Source organism: Zeus faber (assembly GCF_960531495.2).
Source record: "Zeus faber genome assembly, chromosome: 19".
In the NCBI taxonomy this organism is placed as follows: domain Eukaryota; kingdom Metazoa; phylum Chordata; class Actinopteri; order Zeiformes; family Zeidae; genus Zeus; species Zeus faber.
In genome coordinates, this window is record NC_137206.1 from 17,059,362 (window position 1) to 17,077,600 (window position 18,239).

At 45.2% G+C, this 18,239-nt stretch overlaps 1 protein-coding gene across 5 annotated transcripts in view; it reads right to left on the bottom strand.

Annotated features, from left to right (window-relative positions):
* Nucleotides 1–18,239, bottom strand: part of eya1 (EYA transcriptional coactivator and phosphatase 1) — an 80,081-nt gene that overhangs the window by 45,409 nt on the left and 16,433 nt on the right. For 4 of the 5 annotated variants that reach the window (XM_080020697.1, XM_080020698.1, XM_080020696.1 and 1 more), the window contains exon 1: nt 7,925–8,211. The exons of the other annotated variant lie outside the window; for it this stretch is intronic. The gene's annotated coding sequence lies outside the window, so the exon portion shown is untranslated. Of the gene's footprint in view, nt 1–7,924; nt 8,212–18,239 lie in introns of those variants that run through there. 5 annotated transcript variants of the gene reach the window in all.

The window sequence follows — 18,239 nt, forward strand, 5'->3', positions numbered from 1 at the left end:
ACACACACACACACACACACACACAGCCATATTGGAAACCACTTTTCTTCTTCTTTGAGAGTAAATTAATTGACGCCTCCCATTAGAATATAACACCACACACACACACACACACACACACACACACACACATACACTTACACACACACACACACACACACACACACACACACACACACACACACACACACACACACACACACACACACACAAATACAACCAACTTGACTTTTCAAAACTATTCCTATTGCATTTGTCTTTTCCACTGCACTCTGTCTTTCTATATATTTTTCATATTGTCTCCGCCTTTCCTCCCCAGAAAAACCCAACAAACCCTTCAATCTCCAATCACAAAACCTATCGATCGGCAAATATTTTATCGATCGTTCGGTGTCATTTGTTAAAATCCAGGCAGAGAAGACAGCATCTCCCTGACGCTGTCGGCTCCCACCCAACGCATATCTTACCTGGAACTGGAACGAGTCTCTCTCTCTCTCTCTCTCTCTCTCTCTCTCTCTCCTCTCTCTCTCTCCCTCTCCCTCCCGCTCTCCCTCCCTCTCCCTCTCTCTCTCTCTCTCTCTCCACCTGCCTCTGGCTGAAAACAATGTCCCTCCTTTGTTATTTCAGCTCGGTGTCACAGTCCAGAGTGCATCCGCGACTCCATGACACCAGTCTGAGAAAACATTATTGTTATTCTGCAGCAGAATGGGAAAAGAGAGAGAGAGGGAGCGAGAGAGGGAGGGAGGGAGAGAGAGAGAGAGAGAGAGAGAAAGAGAGAAGAGGGGAACAGAGGCACACATTGTCTCTCTCTCTCTGTCTCGCTCTTGTCCCTCTCTTCCCTCCCTCCCTCCCCCCACCGAGCGGAGGGAAGCTCGGGCCAAAATGAGGGAAAGGTGATTCATCATTGGTCTACGACAGCTGCAAACTGGATTAGCCCCCCACCCCCTCCACCCCCCCCCCCCCGCCACCCCACCCCACCCCACCCCTGCCGCCGCCACCCAATCAACATGCAAAGCGGCTTAGCCAAGGTAAGCAGGAAGGGGAGGGGTGGGGTGTGGGTGTAGGTGGAGGGTGAGGAGAGGGGGGTTTCGGGCGGAGGAGGGGCGGCGTGGAGGAGGATGGGACCTGTTGAGCGGAGGGCAAGTCGAGCGTGACACCCCCCAGCATCTCTCAGGGCGAGATCTTTCATCTGCAACGGACGCTATCTGAAATTTATCAGCACCCACCCGCCCCCCCCCCCCCACCCTTCCTCCACCTCCTCCTCCCGGAGCACTGACAGCTCCTAATGGGGTGTGTGTGTGTGTGTGTGTGTGTGGGGGGGGGGGGTGTAAGAGCAGAGGGGGGGGGCTGGAGTCATTTTCTAGTCGCTCGGACGCAAAAGATTCAAAGATTCAAACAGCCATAACTCATGGACCCACATCTGCCGTTGTTGACACTTGCATTGCACATAGACCCACATGCACCGACTCTCTCTCTCTCTCACACACACACACACACACACACACACACACACACACACACACACACACACACACACACACACACACACACACACACATTTACACACGACGGGCTCCTGAGAGGCCCCCCAGAGCAGCGGTGCATCCCGGACAATGCAGAGCGCCTGGAAACAAGACGAGCGGCGTTGGGAGAGCACGCGGAGCCACATGTGTTTCCCATGACGCCGCCGACGCCTCCATCACTCTCCTCCCTCGCTGACAGCTACGTTACTATTATTTTTTTGTTGTTGTTTTTTTTTTTCCCCCCACATTTTCTCCATCCACCTCCACGTCCCGGGCCGGCTGGCGGCGGCGGCGGGACGGCGGCCCCTCCCTCGCCCCATACCCCCGGACACCAACATCAACATCAACATCAACATCAAGCGCCGCGGCCGTAACTCTATATCGGAGCTGACTCCACCACCGCGGGGAGACAGGGTCCAAAAAAGGGTCAAAGGTATTCAACTGGTCAGGAAGAGAGTGGGGGGGGGGGGGGGGGCATATAAAGTCTTTCTCCCCCCAAAAAATCCTGGCATGAATTTTTAATGGCTGACTGTTTACATGAGCAGGAGTAACCTGAGCTCGCTCGGTCTTAAGGCTTTTTTTTTTTTTTTTTTTTGCTTTCTTTTTTTTGCTTTCGACAGGCTTTCCTCTTCGCACCAAGGCAAAGCCCTTCATGAATACCATTCCAGCCAGTTTGCTCTCTGGGGTCAGCGCGTCTCCAGGCCAAAATAACCATTATATTTATTCCATATACCTCACGTTTTGGAAGCCGCGCGGCGGGGACGGGGCGGGCGGGCGGGGAGGGGGGGGGTTTGGGTGGCGGTGGCAAGGGCCTGCATGATTCGGGGAAGGGATGTGAATAAGTGACGCCAAATAGAAAAAGACGTCAATGGAAAGAAAAGAATATCAGAGGTAAGAGATAGGGGACGAAAAGTAAAACACACATTAAGGACGGACCACTGAGTCCAAGGGAAAAGGGGGGGGGGGGGGGGGGGGTTGGAGAGGAAGAGTGATAGAGGGAGGATGGATGGAGCGACGGACAGAAGGACAGATAAAAAGGGGGGAGGGGAAGACAGACTTTTGGACGGAAAGAGGTGTTTTGGGGGGCGGTTTTGGGGTTATTTGCAGCCGTCCCATCCCAAAGCCCTGGGTGTGATGACCGCTGGTGAAGCAGGCCAGGTGAAGAAGAGGAGGAGGAGGAGGAGGAGGAGGAGGAGGACGATGAGGGGTGGGGAGAAGAGACGGAGCACCGGGGAAGATAAGGGTGTTTTGGGAAGGGAGTGTGGTTAAAGCCCCCAAAACAAGCCCCTTCTAAATATTTATTGTTTGGGAGGGGGGGTGGGGGGGGGGAGAAAAAGGAAAAAAGCAGCCAGCATGTTTGATGTGCTCGGCAGCTCAAGCTGAACCGCCTCGCGGGCTCTTTTGAAGCTCGGCAGAACAAAGGTGGACGAGGTGGAGCGCTGGAGCGGTGGAGGTGTCATCAGGAGAGGAGGAGGAGGAGGAGGAGGAGGAGGAGGGGGGAGAGGGAGTAAAAAAAAAGAAAGAAAGAAAGAAAGAAAAAGAAAGAAAAAGAAAGAAAGGCCACAACACGCTCCACCTATAAAAGGTTGTTTGCAGGAGCACTTGTCTCGCTTTACTTAGTTCGAGACTTTGCGTTTCCAGCGGCAAACGCGGTCCGTGGGCTCAGCTATTAGGGTGTTTACGGGACTACACGGGACGTCTTGATCAATATTTAGCCAAACTACGCTCTTAGAGATCCATCAGTTTTTTACGGCCGATTTTTATTTATATATTCCAATTGCAGACCCTATAATAATTTAGTTATTACATAGTAATTTAGTAGTCATTAAATAGTAATAATCAATATCTTATACACCTATTCCTATCACTTATCCCTGTGCATAGAACCACGCTTAGTATATTCTGTATATTTTTATATAACATTTGGCCACTAATGTTCTTTATTTTTGGCTATTTTTGTTTATTTGGCTACTTTATAATTGTTTTCATTTTTCAGACTGCTTATTTATGGTAATTATCTGCGAAGCAATGCGACAAATTCCTTGTATACAAAAATGTACGCGGCGAAATAAACCGATTCCGACTCTGATAAACCAATATTTACGCTTATGTTGATGTTAAAACATTTTTCTTGCTTAAAAAAAAAAATGTCCAGATAGGTAACGGAGACATTTGGAGAATCATCTTACACGCATTGCCCCACCCCACCCCACCCCACCCCCCGCGCCCCCACCCCCACCCGCACCCCTACCCCCATCCCGGTGCCACATTTCAAACCGGGACCTATTTGACTGACATCTTTTTTTTTTTTTTTTTTTTTTTTTCAGAGTAAAGGGTCAGGCTCCCAAAACGGCCATCGACGACGACGACGTGAGCCATGTGTTGTGGGTTACAGGTCTTCCAGAAAAACAATGCTTTAATCAAAATAACTTGCAAACAGCTAATCCCCCACTTAAGCCACTCAGCTGAGTCCACATGGTGGCCCAGGAAAAATAAATCCACTCGCACAAAGAATGTAAGATGCGGACGACGATTGGACACAGATGTGCGTGGAATTAGCAGCAGTTTACAACACGCTGCACTCCACTGTTTGGTTTTTTTTTTGTGTCGTTTTTTATTTTTTGTTGTTGTTTTTGTTCTGTCTCTCTCTCTCTCTCTCTCTCTCGCGCTGACACCGAAACAACTGCTGCGTAAACTTTTTTTTGATCAAATAAATGGGACGATGCTACCGTCAATGAAAAAATTTGGGAGATTAAAATGTGTTTCAGTGGTGATATTTCTCTAATGTTGAAGTGAAATATGTTTGATTTTAATATAAATGTAATTAAACTTCTTTTTATTATAAATATTAAATGTTTATATTAAATATAAATAATTAATATAAATATAAAGTAGAAGCTGACTGAAATATCCCATTTTTTACTTTGTTGATATTTTCTAAAATGCAAAACAAATTGAACCATGTGTATATATTATTATTATTATTATTATTATTATTATTATTATTATTATTATTATTATTTTATTATTATTATGACTACTACTAATAATAATAACAATAATAATAACACACAGTTTAATATAATATACACATTTTGAACTCAATAAATATTAGGAAAACCATTTTATATCTATATAGTAATAAAGTTTGTTTTGCGTTATGTGGACTATTTTCTATGAAGCAAGTGTTAATTCCGAAGAACACGAATCAGACTTATGACAACATCCCACTATGGACGGCACAAAGTGCTTCACACACAATTTGAAATGTTTTGCACTTATCTATAATTAAAAGCTGGAATTATTTACAGATGTGATGTTTTTTCTCTGTCGCCGTGTGTGCAATTTGTCCCCCCCGGTTTGTCGAATCTGACACGGTGCTCCGGCAATTCAGTGAATAGCTACATTAAATCTGTTAATACTGTGCTCTTCAACCCTGCAAATTATTTCCAGAAGGCCGGCTCGCCTGCGAAGGCCCATCAAACAAGATTTAAGGTGGACATTTTATCACACCCTGCCCACCACCCGACCACCGCAGGACGAGAGAGAGAGAGAGGGCAGCTCAACACTGCTGACATGTTTTAGTTTAGCGCTTTAACATTTTAGAATAAAAAAAAAAAAAAACAACAACATAATTTTGATTTTTTAAACATAATTTTACAGGCCAAAAATTTCAATATTAAGATAAAAGGTTATGTCACGCTAGAGGACCTATGTCCCTGTCACTTTTTTTTTTTTTTGACATATATTTAACTCGCTTCCTTATTTTCCCACTGGACATAAACACATCGCTATTCACCAACACACACACACACACACACACACACACACACACACACATACACACACGATGAGGTGACAGAGAATCAGATCTACAAAGCTCATTTCCTGCTCTTTCAGCCCCTGTTTTCCACTTCCAAACAGTGTGTGTTAACAAAATAACGCCCCACGCTATTTAGTAAACACCACCGGCTACTTAAGCATGAGGTCCTCTTATTTCCTCCCTCCCTCCCTTTCTCTCTCTCTCTCTCTCTCTCTCTCTCTCTCTCTCTCTCTCTCTCTCTCTCTCTCTCTCTCTCTCTCTCTCTCTCTCGCTCCTTCTCGCTGTATCAATTAGCCCGATGTGTCTTTCACCGTCTTCAATCTCTACTTTGAGAGAAGAGGGGCCACATCCACATCCACCCAGAAGCCATCGAGGGCCTTTCGGCAAACAATGCCTCCGTCACCGCCAGACACACGCACGCACGCACGCACGCACACGCACACGCACAGGCACACAGGCACACACACACACACACACAAAGACACACTAAAACACACACACACTAAAACACTCACGCACCCACACTGAGTCACCAAAGGGACCGTGATCGCTCCCTGTGTGTGCGTTATTAAAGCAAATACCCAACGGCAAACAGCCCTAAATCCAGCTCTGGCTCATTATCTGTTAATTGGGATGAATAGTGTTTTATTGTGTGGATGTGAATGGACACAGCGGGCGTCATGTTTGGTTTGGGAGGGAGAGAGAGACAGAGAGAGGGAGAGAGAGAGAGAGAGAGAGAGAGAGAGAGAGAGAGAGAGAGAAAGAGAGAGCCCTGTTGTTGTCTATTTCACCATATCTTCTCATTCAGATTATTATTATTAATAATTGTGTCGTTACTATTGTTACTATTAGTATTATTATTATTATATATTTTTTATTTATTATTATTATTATTATTATTATTATTATTATTGTTGTTGTCATTCATGTTTTTGTCCTTCTTCTTCTTCTTTTTTATTAATTCAATTATTATTGTCACTATTCTCTTAATGTCATTTTACCTCATATGCAATGCATAATATTGTAATTGTTATATACGTACATGTCTTGTATAAACATGTCTTGAATTATTGTCATGACAATGAAAGCAAATTTGAATTGAAATGAATTGAATTGAGAGAGGCTTTCCATACATTCGGTTTGCATCTTAGCTTTTATTTTTTTTAATTCCCCTCGCTTTAATATTGTAATGGGGGGGATTTAAACGATATAATTTCTTATAATTGTTTTAAATGATATGAAAGCAGAAGGAGAGGAAAGGACCTGTAATGTCAGCCTGTGATCACCAAAACCACCAGAAAACATCCTTTCAATTAAACAGCAATTACAGGCGCTCGTTCCTCTCTATATATTTACAGGGGAAAGGGAGAGTGGAGGAGCGGAGGGGTGGAGGGCTGGAGGAGTGGAGGATTTTGGGGGCCCCAGACGCCGGGCCCTGGCAGGGGCCTCCAGACGGCATTCCAGGGCCCGGGCAGATGGCATCAGACGTCAAACTGCTCTTTAACGGCGCTGGGGTCGTGTTGTTTCGGCCGGTGGAGGAGGAGAAGAAGGAGCGAGGAGAAGGAGGGACCCCCACCGAGGGAGCGCCTGGGTTTTGGGTTTTTGTATTAGTTTTTTTGTTGTTGTTTTTGGGGACGGTTTGAGGAATAGAATGTAAATATGAATGTTTTGGGTTAATATTTCTAAATTGTCATTTTGTCAAAAAGATTATTTTGTGTACAGGACTGGGGACGGGGAATACTGGTTGTTTTTTCCAAATTAAACAAAATGAAGATTTTTGGTTGGACACTTTTTTTTTGTTCTGATTTTTCAGACTTTGAGAGGAATAGCGGATATAATTGTGAAGGAAAATAAATGATTGACCAACTTTTCAATTAAATTAATTTTGCAAAAGCCAGAACATGCTGCACGTATTATAGTATTTGAAAAATATGCAAAGATGTGCAACAGTTGTCTTTAAAAGCCCTCACATCATGGAATTTTCAGAAGGGCCTATAAAATAACAGTAAATCATTCCTTACTATAGTAAGGAATGATTTACTGTTATTTTGAATAAAAAATTATAATCAATGAAATTACAATTTTTGGAGACGTATATTTCTGGGATCTCTAATCAAAATAAAATTATTTTTTTGGGTGTAAAAATGAATCTGTGCTTAGTTTTTGTGTCTATATAAGTCTATTAGATACAAAAACGTAGATTTGATAGATATAGATAGAAAAAATATAATAAGATTAGTAGTGGGTGTACTGATAAAACCTGTACTGTGCATCACAGTACAGGTTCTCATATGACAATTGACAGCACAAAAATTTAATTAATCTACAAATTCATTTCTAATTTCTTGTGGTAAAATTACCATTGAATGACATTTTAAAGGCCTAATTCAATGAGCCAATGCCAATTTTTCGCACAAATCAGCCAACATATATATATTTACACCTGCCTTCATTCTCTGGCCATTCATAAAATGAAAGACACCTATGAGACCCTGCAGCAAATTCATAGTAAAACCCAAAATAATAAAACACAACACCACAAACATACAGTCTGATAAAAAGTCAAAGTCATACTCACTCACTACAATTATAGTTGAATCCCCAGTCTTGTGTGCGTTTATCCCACTAATAATAATACTAATAATAATAATTACAATTTCTGGGTTTTTAGTTTTTTTCGCTCAAAAAAAAAAAAAATCTTCAAGCGGGAGGTGGTTCAGTCCGGCAGAAGAGACAGCGACCTTTCTCCAAAAAAGAAAAAGAAAGTTCTCTTAGGACTCTGCGTGGCAAAAAAGAAGTGTACCATGCGAGAAGAAGAGGAGCTTTTTCTTTTTCATCGTAAAGAGTCGGAAGCCATGGAGCCAATGCTTCTCTCAGGAGACCCCGAGTCCTACCAGCCACAGAGTGAGAGAGGGAGAGGGAGAGGAGAGAGAGAGAGAGAGAGAGAGAGAGAGAGAGAGAGAGAGAGAGAGAAAGAGAGAGAGAGAGAGAGAGAGAGAGTCGTCCGATTACCGCTTCAGGCAGTGACTGGCGAGAGTCTGAGGACGGGGGGAAAAGAGAGCAAGAGAGTGAGAGAGAGAGAGAGCGAGAGGGAGGGTGAGAGAGAGCGAGAGAGAGAGAAAGAGAGGGAGAGAGAGAGAGAGAGAGAGAGAGAGAGAGAGAGAGAGAGAAGGAGAGGGAGGGGGAAGTCAACCAGCGAGGGAGTGGAGTGGGAGGCTGCTGCCGTTTGAGAGGCAGAAAGTTTCTTCCTCTCTCTCTCTCTCTCTCTCTCTCTCTCGCTCTCTCTTTCACTCTCTCTCTCTCTCTCTCTCTCTCTCTCTCTTTGGGGTGAGGAGGGGGGGGGGGGTCCCGCTCCCCCCCGTGTGTCATTCACTCGTAGCTTGAAGCAGCAGAGTCTTTTCTCCAGATCCTATCAGCGACGCTAAGACAATGAAGCGATCCCACCGACTGACCATCTCTGGACACCCCGAGGGTGCAGTGTTTTCTTCTCCCTTCTTCGCCTCCTTCTCCTCCGGCCCTCCTGCCCCCTCCTTCAACCCCGTTTGCTTCTTTGTTGTCATTCCTTTTATCCCCAATCCACCGTTCTTCTCTCTTAGTCTGAGGGTCAGCGCAAGGGACGACAACCCCGCGGCTCGTGGTTTCGCTGGAGGTAAACAGGGTTTTTTTTTTTTTGGGGGGGTGATCCGGCGCGGGGGGGGGGGGGGGGGGTTTAATGGCGGCCGAGTGTCTCGGGGCTGTGTCTGGTGGAAGTCCTCTGTCAACGTGCGCACACGGGGAGGTGGCGGCCGCTTTTGCTGCAGGTTATTATTCCAACGGCTCGAGGCCGTTTTCTCCTACCTGACGAGACCCAAAAAGGTCTCCACAAAGGGCTCGCAGAGCATCGGCTCTTTGACGTATCGTATGGGGTTTATGAATGGCTGGACGTGCAATGAGCCATTACTCCCAAATTTGCTTAATTGCATGTCATAAAACAGTAGGTGAAACAGGCTTTGGTAAATATGAAAACACGGAAAAACCGGAGAAACAGGAAATAATACGTTAGGGACGGCAGGGAGAGGTCGCTAGCCAGAAGAGAAGAAGTGTTTTAGCGGTTCGCCAATGCAGAGTCCTGCTCGTTAAGTCCACTACGTCTCCATTACCCACCGTCCGTCAGCCGGGATGAAAGATGAAGACTGTTCAAAAGCCCACGGTTCTTTTTCTTGCAGTGTCGCTCGGGTAAGAGTTGGATATGGGGTTTCCACAACAGAGCTAGGGTTTTAACGTCGACATGAAATATTGGAATTTGGACGGTGAAGGGTGACACCAAGCAAACTCTTGGAAGGAAACGACGCGAATGGTTCCAACTTAAGGTCCCCTTCAAATGCACAGTGGCACTGATGTGGAAACGCTGCAAATATAATAAATAAAGCATTCGGCTCCCTTTCCAAAAAAAAAAAACCACCGCCTACAGGTTAATCCATACGCTCGCATTTCAAAATAAGAGCGCGAGACGCGCATGTGACACGCATATCGAAAAATCATTCACCGATAACTCGATTCACTAATAGAAGCTCGGGGACTCTCGAGTGACTACTTCTAATAGCGCGGCGCTACACGACGCCAATCCGGTTATTGCGAGTTATTGCCTTTACTCCCAACACTCTCTCTCCTCTCTTTCGTCGAGCAGCTGTATAAAATTAGCCGGCGATGTAATTTTGCAAGTGAGTTATTTTCAAATTGCATAGTATAATTACCCGGAGTTGTTTACGTCTCGGAGACTTAAAACTCATATTCCCCCCGTGCTCATCCCTGCGCTCGCTGTGCGGCGCGGTATGGTTCGAATCAAGGCTCCAATCAGCCTCCCCAAAATGTTGGGAGATTACGGATACTTTAGGGCGCAGCGGCATAAAACTGAATTCAAACAGTCCGGTGTGAAGACAAGAGCCGAGGGGTCCGGACCTTTTTGCGACGGTCCCATCTCGAAGGGGGTGTTTACGGCGGTCACGCACCAGGACGCCGGTGGGGGCGGAAATCGAACCTTTCGGCAGATGCACAGATTAGACCAATGAAATGATCTTGTCTTGGATATACGTCGATAAACCCCCCCCCCCCCCCGCCCACCCTCGCCCCGAGAGGAAGGCGTCTGCCACGTGGGAGCTTAACAAAAGATGCACTGATACCGTTCGACTCACACGGGCGCTAAAACAGCCACTCGCCAAAAACTATATCAAGCAAGAAATTCGAGACGCCTGGCTAAGATTAAATGCGAAGCCGTTCTTTATTAAGGATTATCTTGATGGGACTCGATGGTCTCTTCATGGGGGGAGAGGGGGGGGGGCTGCCCGGCAATTTAGGGCGAGGAGAGATCCGAACTGTCCGCCCGCTGCCAATAGGGAAAACACACTCGAAAATAGATGTTTTATTTCAAAAGATAAGGAGGCGGGATGTACGTATAACACTAATTCCACCATCTTAGCGCTTGGGTTCTAAATGGAGGCGGGAGGAAAAGGGTTGGTAGCGGTAGCACTGTAGAGTTTAATCGAGTTGATACACCTCGACAAGAAATGATCCAAACTTTGCGACGGGGGAGCGAACGCTATAGGGGATGACACGACGTACTAACGCGCTCAGAAAGGGTTGTCCCCCCCCCCCCGCAGATTTGTTGGGCCGGAGCGACGACCGTGTTTGCACAACGTCACACTTTCGGGGAGGGGGGGGGGGGGGGGGGGGGATCGAGTTCCTCTGCTTCCTTCGCTTTTTGGGAGCGCGAGTCTCGGCGGAGTATCCCCACCCGCAAAAACCCTTCCTGGCTCCCTGAAAACCACAACTTCAACCTGCAAAGTTCAACAGACAACCCGAGTGGAGTCAAATACAACCAAATGTAATCCGTCATTTTCTCCAGATTTTGCTTTTTACGGCCCGCGTCGCACTCGCGCTGTGTACTGAACCGACAAACAAAGCGAAAATAACACGTATCACGGCAAACTTGTTTTGAGGAACAAGGAAACATCTCCAAATTACCTCGAAGGAAGATATCTTTACTCCAGAAACCGTATAACATCAACCCGTCTATCTCCCGAGGCTTTCATCAAACCTTTGATCACGACATGAAAAACAGCGTTTGTCAGCGCAGACACATAATTCCAACGTCTCCTCAAGGTAAATTAGAAAGCGAGTCCGGGGCTTTCAAGTGGCGAATGAAAGTTGCGAGCGATGCCTGATGTTCCTCGTACTCAAATATCAGGTTTGGGATGGAAGTAAATACAGGGAAATACAGAAAGCACGGGACAAATGAAATGGTAAACCTCAGCGGAACAGGCGGGACTCAAAATAACAGTGTGACTGTGTTGTCGCAGTCATGCCGGTTCCAGGTAAAACAAACATAAGGTGTATTAAACTAAGTAAAATTGTAATTTATATACATAATTATAATTGGATTATATTTATATATAAAACATATGGGCTAAACAAGATAATATCTATATACTGTATATACATTGCACTTTTTTCAAATTTACAATTTCAAAATACAAAACCTTTAAATTCCAAAATTTAGTCCTTACTTCATAAAAAAAGTATGTATATAATTTCGAAAAATGGAATTTACGCTCTTTGTCTACTATAAAAATATCGTCCAATGAGTTTGTGATTTAAGGCGAGTTCTCTGTAGACACATTTATCCATGAAAGTGGCCCTGAGTGAAAACCCTGGACTTTATGAGTTGTGACGCACACCTGGGAAAGGTCTGCGAGGACCCCCAAATCCTCAGACAGACGTTTTATTGCTCTCCCTCGGCCCCAAAAAAAGGCCAAACAAGCAGACTTTGGAGACTTATTACTCCAGAATGAGACATCACTGCGGCGGATCTCCAAGGGCATTAGGGCTTGTTTATGGAACAAACGGAGGGACATCAATGCGTTAAAAAGCAAGGGAGGCGAGTGAGGCGATCTCATAAATAAGATCAATTAAAAAATATTCATGTTTAAATTTTCCATTGATTGATATGGTGTTTGTCAATGTGTGAGTACATATGTCTCCAAAATCTTAGTTTTTTGACAGAACCTATGTCCAGTATATTGCGCAAAGTCCTCTGAATTTCATAGTTAAAGAGAAATAAACTTCCACACAATAGTTATATAACTAGACACCATTTAAAGGAAACCTTTAAGGCAAAACTCACGTTTTCAGTGCTTGGATGCATACATTTGGCTCTCTGATGGGCCAACTAACACACAAACTGTGAAATAAGACAACCCAGTCAGCTTTTTGTGAGCGTTCTAATTCAGAAAACATGCCCTAAAACAAGCTGTTCAGCTTTGTGTCTCAGTACTACGTAGCATTGAGACACATTAGAATTAGAACCACCATCCATCTGAGTAGCTCCACCCACAGTTGGAAGCGAGGGGACTGCTCTGTTGCAGAGACCAGCACAAATTTTTTAAAAAGAAGAGGAATTAATACCACTGTCCGTGACAAAACCGCAGACGATGGAAATGTAAGTGTTTGCTGCGTGTTTCTTTCTGTGTGTGTGTGTGTGTGTGTCAACACCATGGATGTTTTTATTTTATTTTCTGACATCCGTAATTGAATAAAACAAAACAAAGCCCCAAGCCCTGCCGTATCCAGCAGTGCTCCAAGCTCCGCGCTGCTCCGGACACCGCGGTGAAATTTGGAAAAAACTTTTAAATTAGGCGTGGTAGATCTTATAGTGAAGAGTCTGCAACTGGATCGCTTATTTCTTGCCTTATATTTGTTCAGAAACTTTAGTTTAGAAACTTTTGTTTTGTTCAGAAACTTTCGATTTTAGTGTACTGATAAAGTGAAATTGGTGAACGTTTATAGAGAAATACAACGGAATCCGGAGTAAAGCTCAAATCCCATTGGCTCACAGAACTAGAGGCCTGGCTGCTCATTTACATTTAGAGCTGCACACACACAAACAGCCCGTTTTGGAACACACTGATTTGGAGGCATGTCACAACGGCTGGAATGCATTATCTGAGTGGTATCAGCATAAAACTTCAAAAACAGGTTTGGGGGACCGCAGAGAGCTGCATTAACTTGTTGAAGAGGAGCCTAATAGGTCCCCTTTAAAACGTCTGACCAAATCGAACTTCTGGTACATTTCACAGCACGTACACATTTACCAGCCTGAGAAACACAGCAACACATTTTGGGCTTCTCTCCCCAGTCATCCCGACCCTTGGCCTCATCGTGTGTAATCTAAAAGGCCGGACAATAAACTCTGCCAAGTTGGTAGTAGCGGCATGTCGGATGGCTCTCTGCCTCTGACAATTTCCAACAAAACAACAGGGCTCTGGTGAGCCTCGGCCAGCTTGCATTACACCGCCGCTTAACTAAACACAGCGTAGATTTCCATTTTGAATGGGGACGCTGCTGCACCGCAACGGTTGCAATTCAGTGACCCAAAGAATAGCACTGAACTCTTTAAAAGACAGGAAGGGTCTGAATATAATTCATTGCATCGCATTTGGCTATTGACTGTAATAAAATAACGTTTGAAAATAGAATGAATATGATAAAGAAAAGTAGTTACACCCTCCGTGGAGCAATAGGTTAAAGTTCATGCCTGTGTTCATGCGATTTTGTCCTGTCTTCTCAAAGCTGCCTTTCAATGACCCCAATGACAATTTGATATTTTGACACACTTTTTAAGGTAAGAGCTCCAACAAAAAGGTGTACAGCGCACTTAATCCTGATTTAATAATTTATCGTAACTAACGGGCATAGTGATATGATAGACCCATGGTGAGTTGAGAAGTTTTCCCAGATTTCAATGGTGGTGGAGGTGTGACCGGAAAGGGTTTGCAAAATTACTCCAGCAACGGTGGAGTGGAATTCAAGTTTAAAGGCCTCAACCTAAACTAAATCCAAATCAGCTGCACCCTAAAATACCATTATGTTCGGTAATAAATTTCCTGCACCCCCTCGAGCATGAGCGGGCGGAGTCGAGCGGAGCGTCCATTGGGGAACATTTGTCAGAGCTGATCCATCTGTCCGGGGGCCGGCCCCCGACTCGTGCCACCACCCGGGCATCCAGATATGTGGCACTCCCTGTCCCCCCTCCACAGCTGCCTCCGCAGTTGGGCCCTAGTCAGCAAAGAGCCGTGGAGCAGCGCAGGCCCTCGGACTCAGATTCTGGGGGCTTATGTTCACCAACGCAGCCAACTCCCAGTGGGTTCTAGTCCAAACTGCAAACTGAGGTTATAGACACAACTACTGCCACCCCCCTTCCCCGACTCCCTGGTCCCTGTCAGATACCTCACTGGTCCCAAAGCCACTCTCCAAACCCCCAGCCAGGCCCCTGTGACATTTGTGAAGCCAGGAGCCCACATAACAAAAACACATTAGGCAAATGTCTGAGGTCAAACGTCTGTTTGAATTGGCCGGATGAAAGCCACTAAGATTGGGCCGGAGCCATTCTGCTCCGCGACTAAATACAGTTGCAGAGGCTGCGAGGCCTCGGCCAGCCAACGGTTTGTCGCACTCACTTTATCCACAGCCGCTACTCCAGCTAGGGCACGTCGGGGGCCAGGGGAGTCCGAACGCTGCCATTTCAGCCATAGGAGCATGAGCAGCCGTCCAGCCATCCAACATGAATGAAACAGAAACTCTACTCCCACACTCCGACAAAACTTATATTTAACCTCCGGCCACACTTGTTCTCCAAGAGGCAAGTGCAAACAGCAGGACTGGTTAGCGGCTTGAATGCGCGCTGCCACCGGACACCGCTTTTCAGGTCATTTTTAACTCCTGGACAGACACATAACAGCTGGCCTTATCTATCTTCTCTTCCCGCCTTTAAAAAAGCAAGACGCTCGGATTATCTCCAGCACCGAATGCCATTCATTTCATAGGGCCGCTGCAGAGATGCTGACCGGCACTTTTTTTTCCTCTCTCTTTTTTTTTTTTCACGGCGATAACTCTCGGAAGTCCAGTTCGATGCGTCCGATCGCACGGGCGGCGCCACGGAGAGGGGAGTCGAAGTATGACAAGGAGTTCAAAAATAACCCGGGGGGGTTAATCATAGTTTAAGACTATGCATGAAGAGTGCTGATGTGTATGCTAATAGCGTCGTCCAAAGTGCCTCCTGATGACTTCTGGACATGTGTCTGGGGCTTGTCACGGCGCTGCTCCTAAGCGGGGGAGACAGGTCTGTATTTATTTTCCCCCGCCAGCCACCAGTTCAATATTCAACAGGCAGGATAAACTGTCGAAATGACTTTGAGTAAGAGCGTACGGTTTAAATAGAGAGCAGTGAGCGCACTAATAAGGCAGCCGCAGCGGCTTCCCACATGGACTTATCCCGGTCAACGTCCGATTCAGACTTTTCTGCGTCCGCCTCCGAAACATTCAATTCATAGACTTTCTCGACACGGTTTCGCTTGGACAAAGCATATCATTGTGAGGCACATCAATGGCAGCGGAGGCGGCGGCCAAACGATATGCCAACTTTCCGTGTTTGTTTCCTCTTGATGTGTTCGGGAATAGCCGTGGCGCCCCCCCCCCCCCTTCTCAAAAGGTGACTTCCTCCGTGAGGAAGTGGAATTCACAATGTTGCCTCCGAGGCACACTCTTCCTTTGTACCGTGTGTGAAAAAAGAAGAAGGAAATCATCACAGTCCCCCCGCCCCCCCCCGTGAGGAAAAGCAATGGCCCCTTTTCTTGCGCGGTACACTTCCCTGTAGACGCCATCGCTCTGTATAAATGATCCGTTCACACTACACTACAGTGAATCCACCCGTTTTCTACCGTGGCAGGAAAGTGCGCCGTCCTCAGCTGCTCGGGAATTGCATTTGTCTCAGCGTGTTGCTGACGTTTACAGATGTAGAAGGTAACTTTCAGGCTGTGGAAGTGGCCAAACTCCTCTCAGGAGATGAGCGACTGGAACAAGCGCGTTAGTTGGACGTTCGGTACTGACGGCTCAGATCTACTCGCACGGAAAGGGGCTTTTAAGGGCAGAATGATTGATTGTGAGTGATGTGAATGAATCTCGTTGATTGAGGCTAAACCGATCTCTCATCCATGCCTTGTTTTGTTCTATTCCGTTGACGGCATATATCCTCTTCCTGAGCCTTTCACCGCACTCAAAATGCACATTATTACTACACAGCTGCTCGATACTATACACATATACCTGTACTTACATGAATGTAAATGCCTTCTGCCCACATTGGGCTCACTTGTTAGCATAGTGCTACTCCATGTTTACTTGTTAGCACAGTGCTACTCCATGTTTACTTGTTAGCATAGTGCTACTCCATGTTTACTTGTTGGCATAGTGCTACTCCATCTTCCTAGATAGATGTTCACTTGGGATGTTAATAATTAACCATTGAACCGTTAACCGACAGTAAAAACTTTGACCGATTAATACGATCAGTTAAAAAAAAGTAATTAAAAAAAAGTATTTTGCATGGTTAAAGAACAACAGGCTACACGGGGACGCAAAGGTGCGCTGCCCGTCTCTCTCGCACGGAGAGCTGTGTTTGTGTATGAAAAGTAGAAACGCTAGATAAATTCCCTCAATTATTATTATTATTTTTTTAATTATTAAAGCTCACATCATAAAGTTTGATCGTTTTGACTTCGAACAATGATGGAGCTCTACCTGACCCATCGTCTTTCCAGCAGCAGATAAAACAGAAACAGCTCCTCGTGACAAATTAAATGGAGTATTGTAGTTACAAACAAATACAAACAAAAGAAACAATTCTGTTTTTATATGGAACTCAGTGTGTTTTTCTGAATTTTCAATTTTCAATAAGAAAAATCTATATTTAACATATCTAACAATATTTAAATGACAGAATTTAGCAAAAAACTCGAGGTTACTATCGGGAAAAGTGAGCCTGAATACATGTTAAAAGTTAAAGTTAAAACAACATTAATAAAAATAAAAAAATATATTAATTTAGTATTAATAATAAAGAGGTTAAATGTTTAGAGAACAAAAATATATTTATTCTTTTAAGCGTTAAGTGAACGTTCACAAAGTGAACAGTATTTACTACAGGCACGGAAGAGGACGGCCCCCGACCCGGAAGTGCCAGCTGTTTAACATCCCTAACGTCGTAACAAGTCGGAATATTGCCGGAATAGCCAGAATTGTTCCATCATATTAAAAACGACACCTTTGTAATGCGTACCCAACCGAGCGCTGCAGTGCGTGTGTCACTCCACCCAGATCAGTGTGGGGTTGTTGTTTCACTTCTTATCCCCTTCTCCACTTGCACTGCTTGTTGCATCTGTGGCACCAGAATTCCACCACCCAGGTAAATAAAATGTTATCTTATGTTATCCTGTCTTAAATCTTTCGTTTAGTAAACGTCTTAATTTTTGTTAAATCAATACTTTCGGGGGGTTTGGATGTGTACAGTAGTCTCTCATTTAATTGTTTAACAGTGGGTTGGTTTTGTTTTTGTCATAATTAATCAAAATAATTATGATAAGGTCAGCGTTTGCGTTATCCGGTAACTCTTCTTGAACTCCGTCCATGACACCTATATTATGGCTGCTGCGCCTTTACAGCCTCGTGAATGAGAGGTAAACGATGGCGTCGATGTGGAAAGGCCCTCTGGATAACCTTCCCATTTCCTGTGAAAGACCTGACCAAACCGCTCGGCCCCCTCCATATTTAGAACACGTGCATTCCCCCCAATAAAATCGTGAATCAAGCTTTCCTTTACATAAATAAAAAACAGTTCCACCATAAATCCGTGCAGAAGAATTCGCCAGAATGCAGGAGGACCCCCACCAGGCCCCGCCCCCTGCTTATTGTGTCGCCCCCCCCCCCGTGTTCAAACTAAACCTACGCCACTGCCGCTCGTGAACCTTCAGTGACGAACCAGATGATCCATCGGGTATCAGCAGCTCTCGCACACAAACCAAACC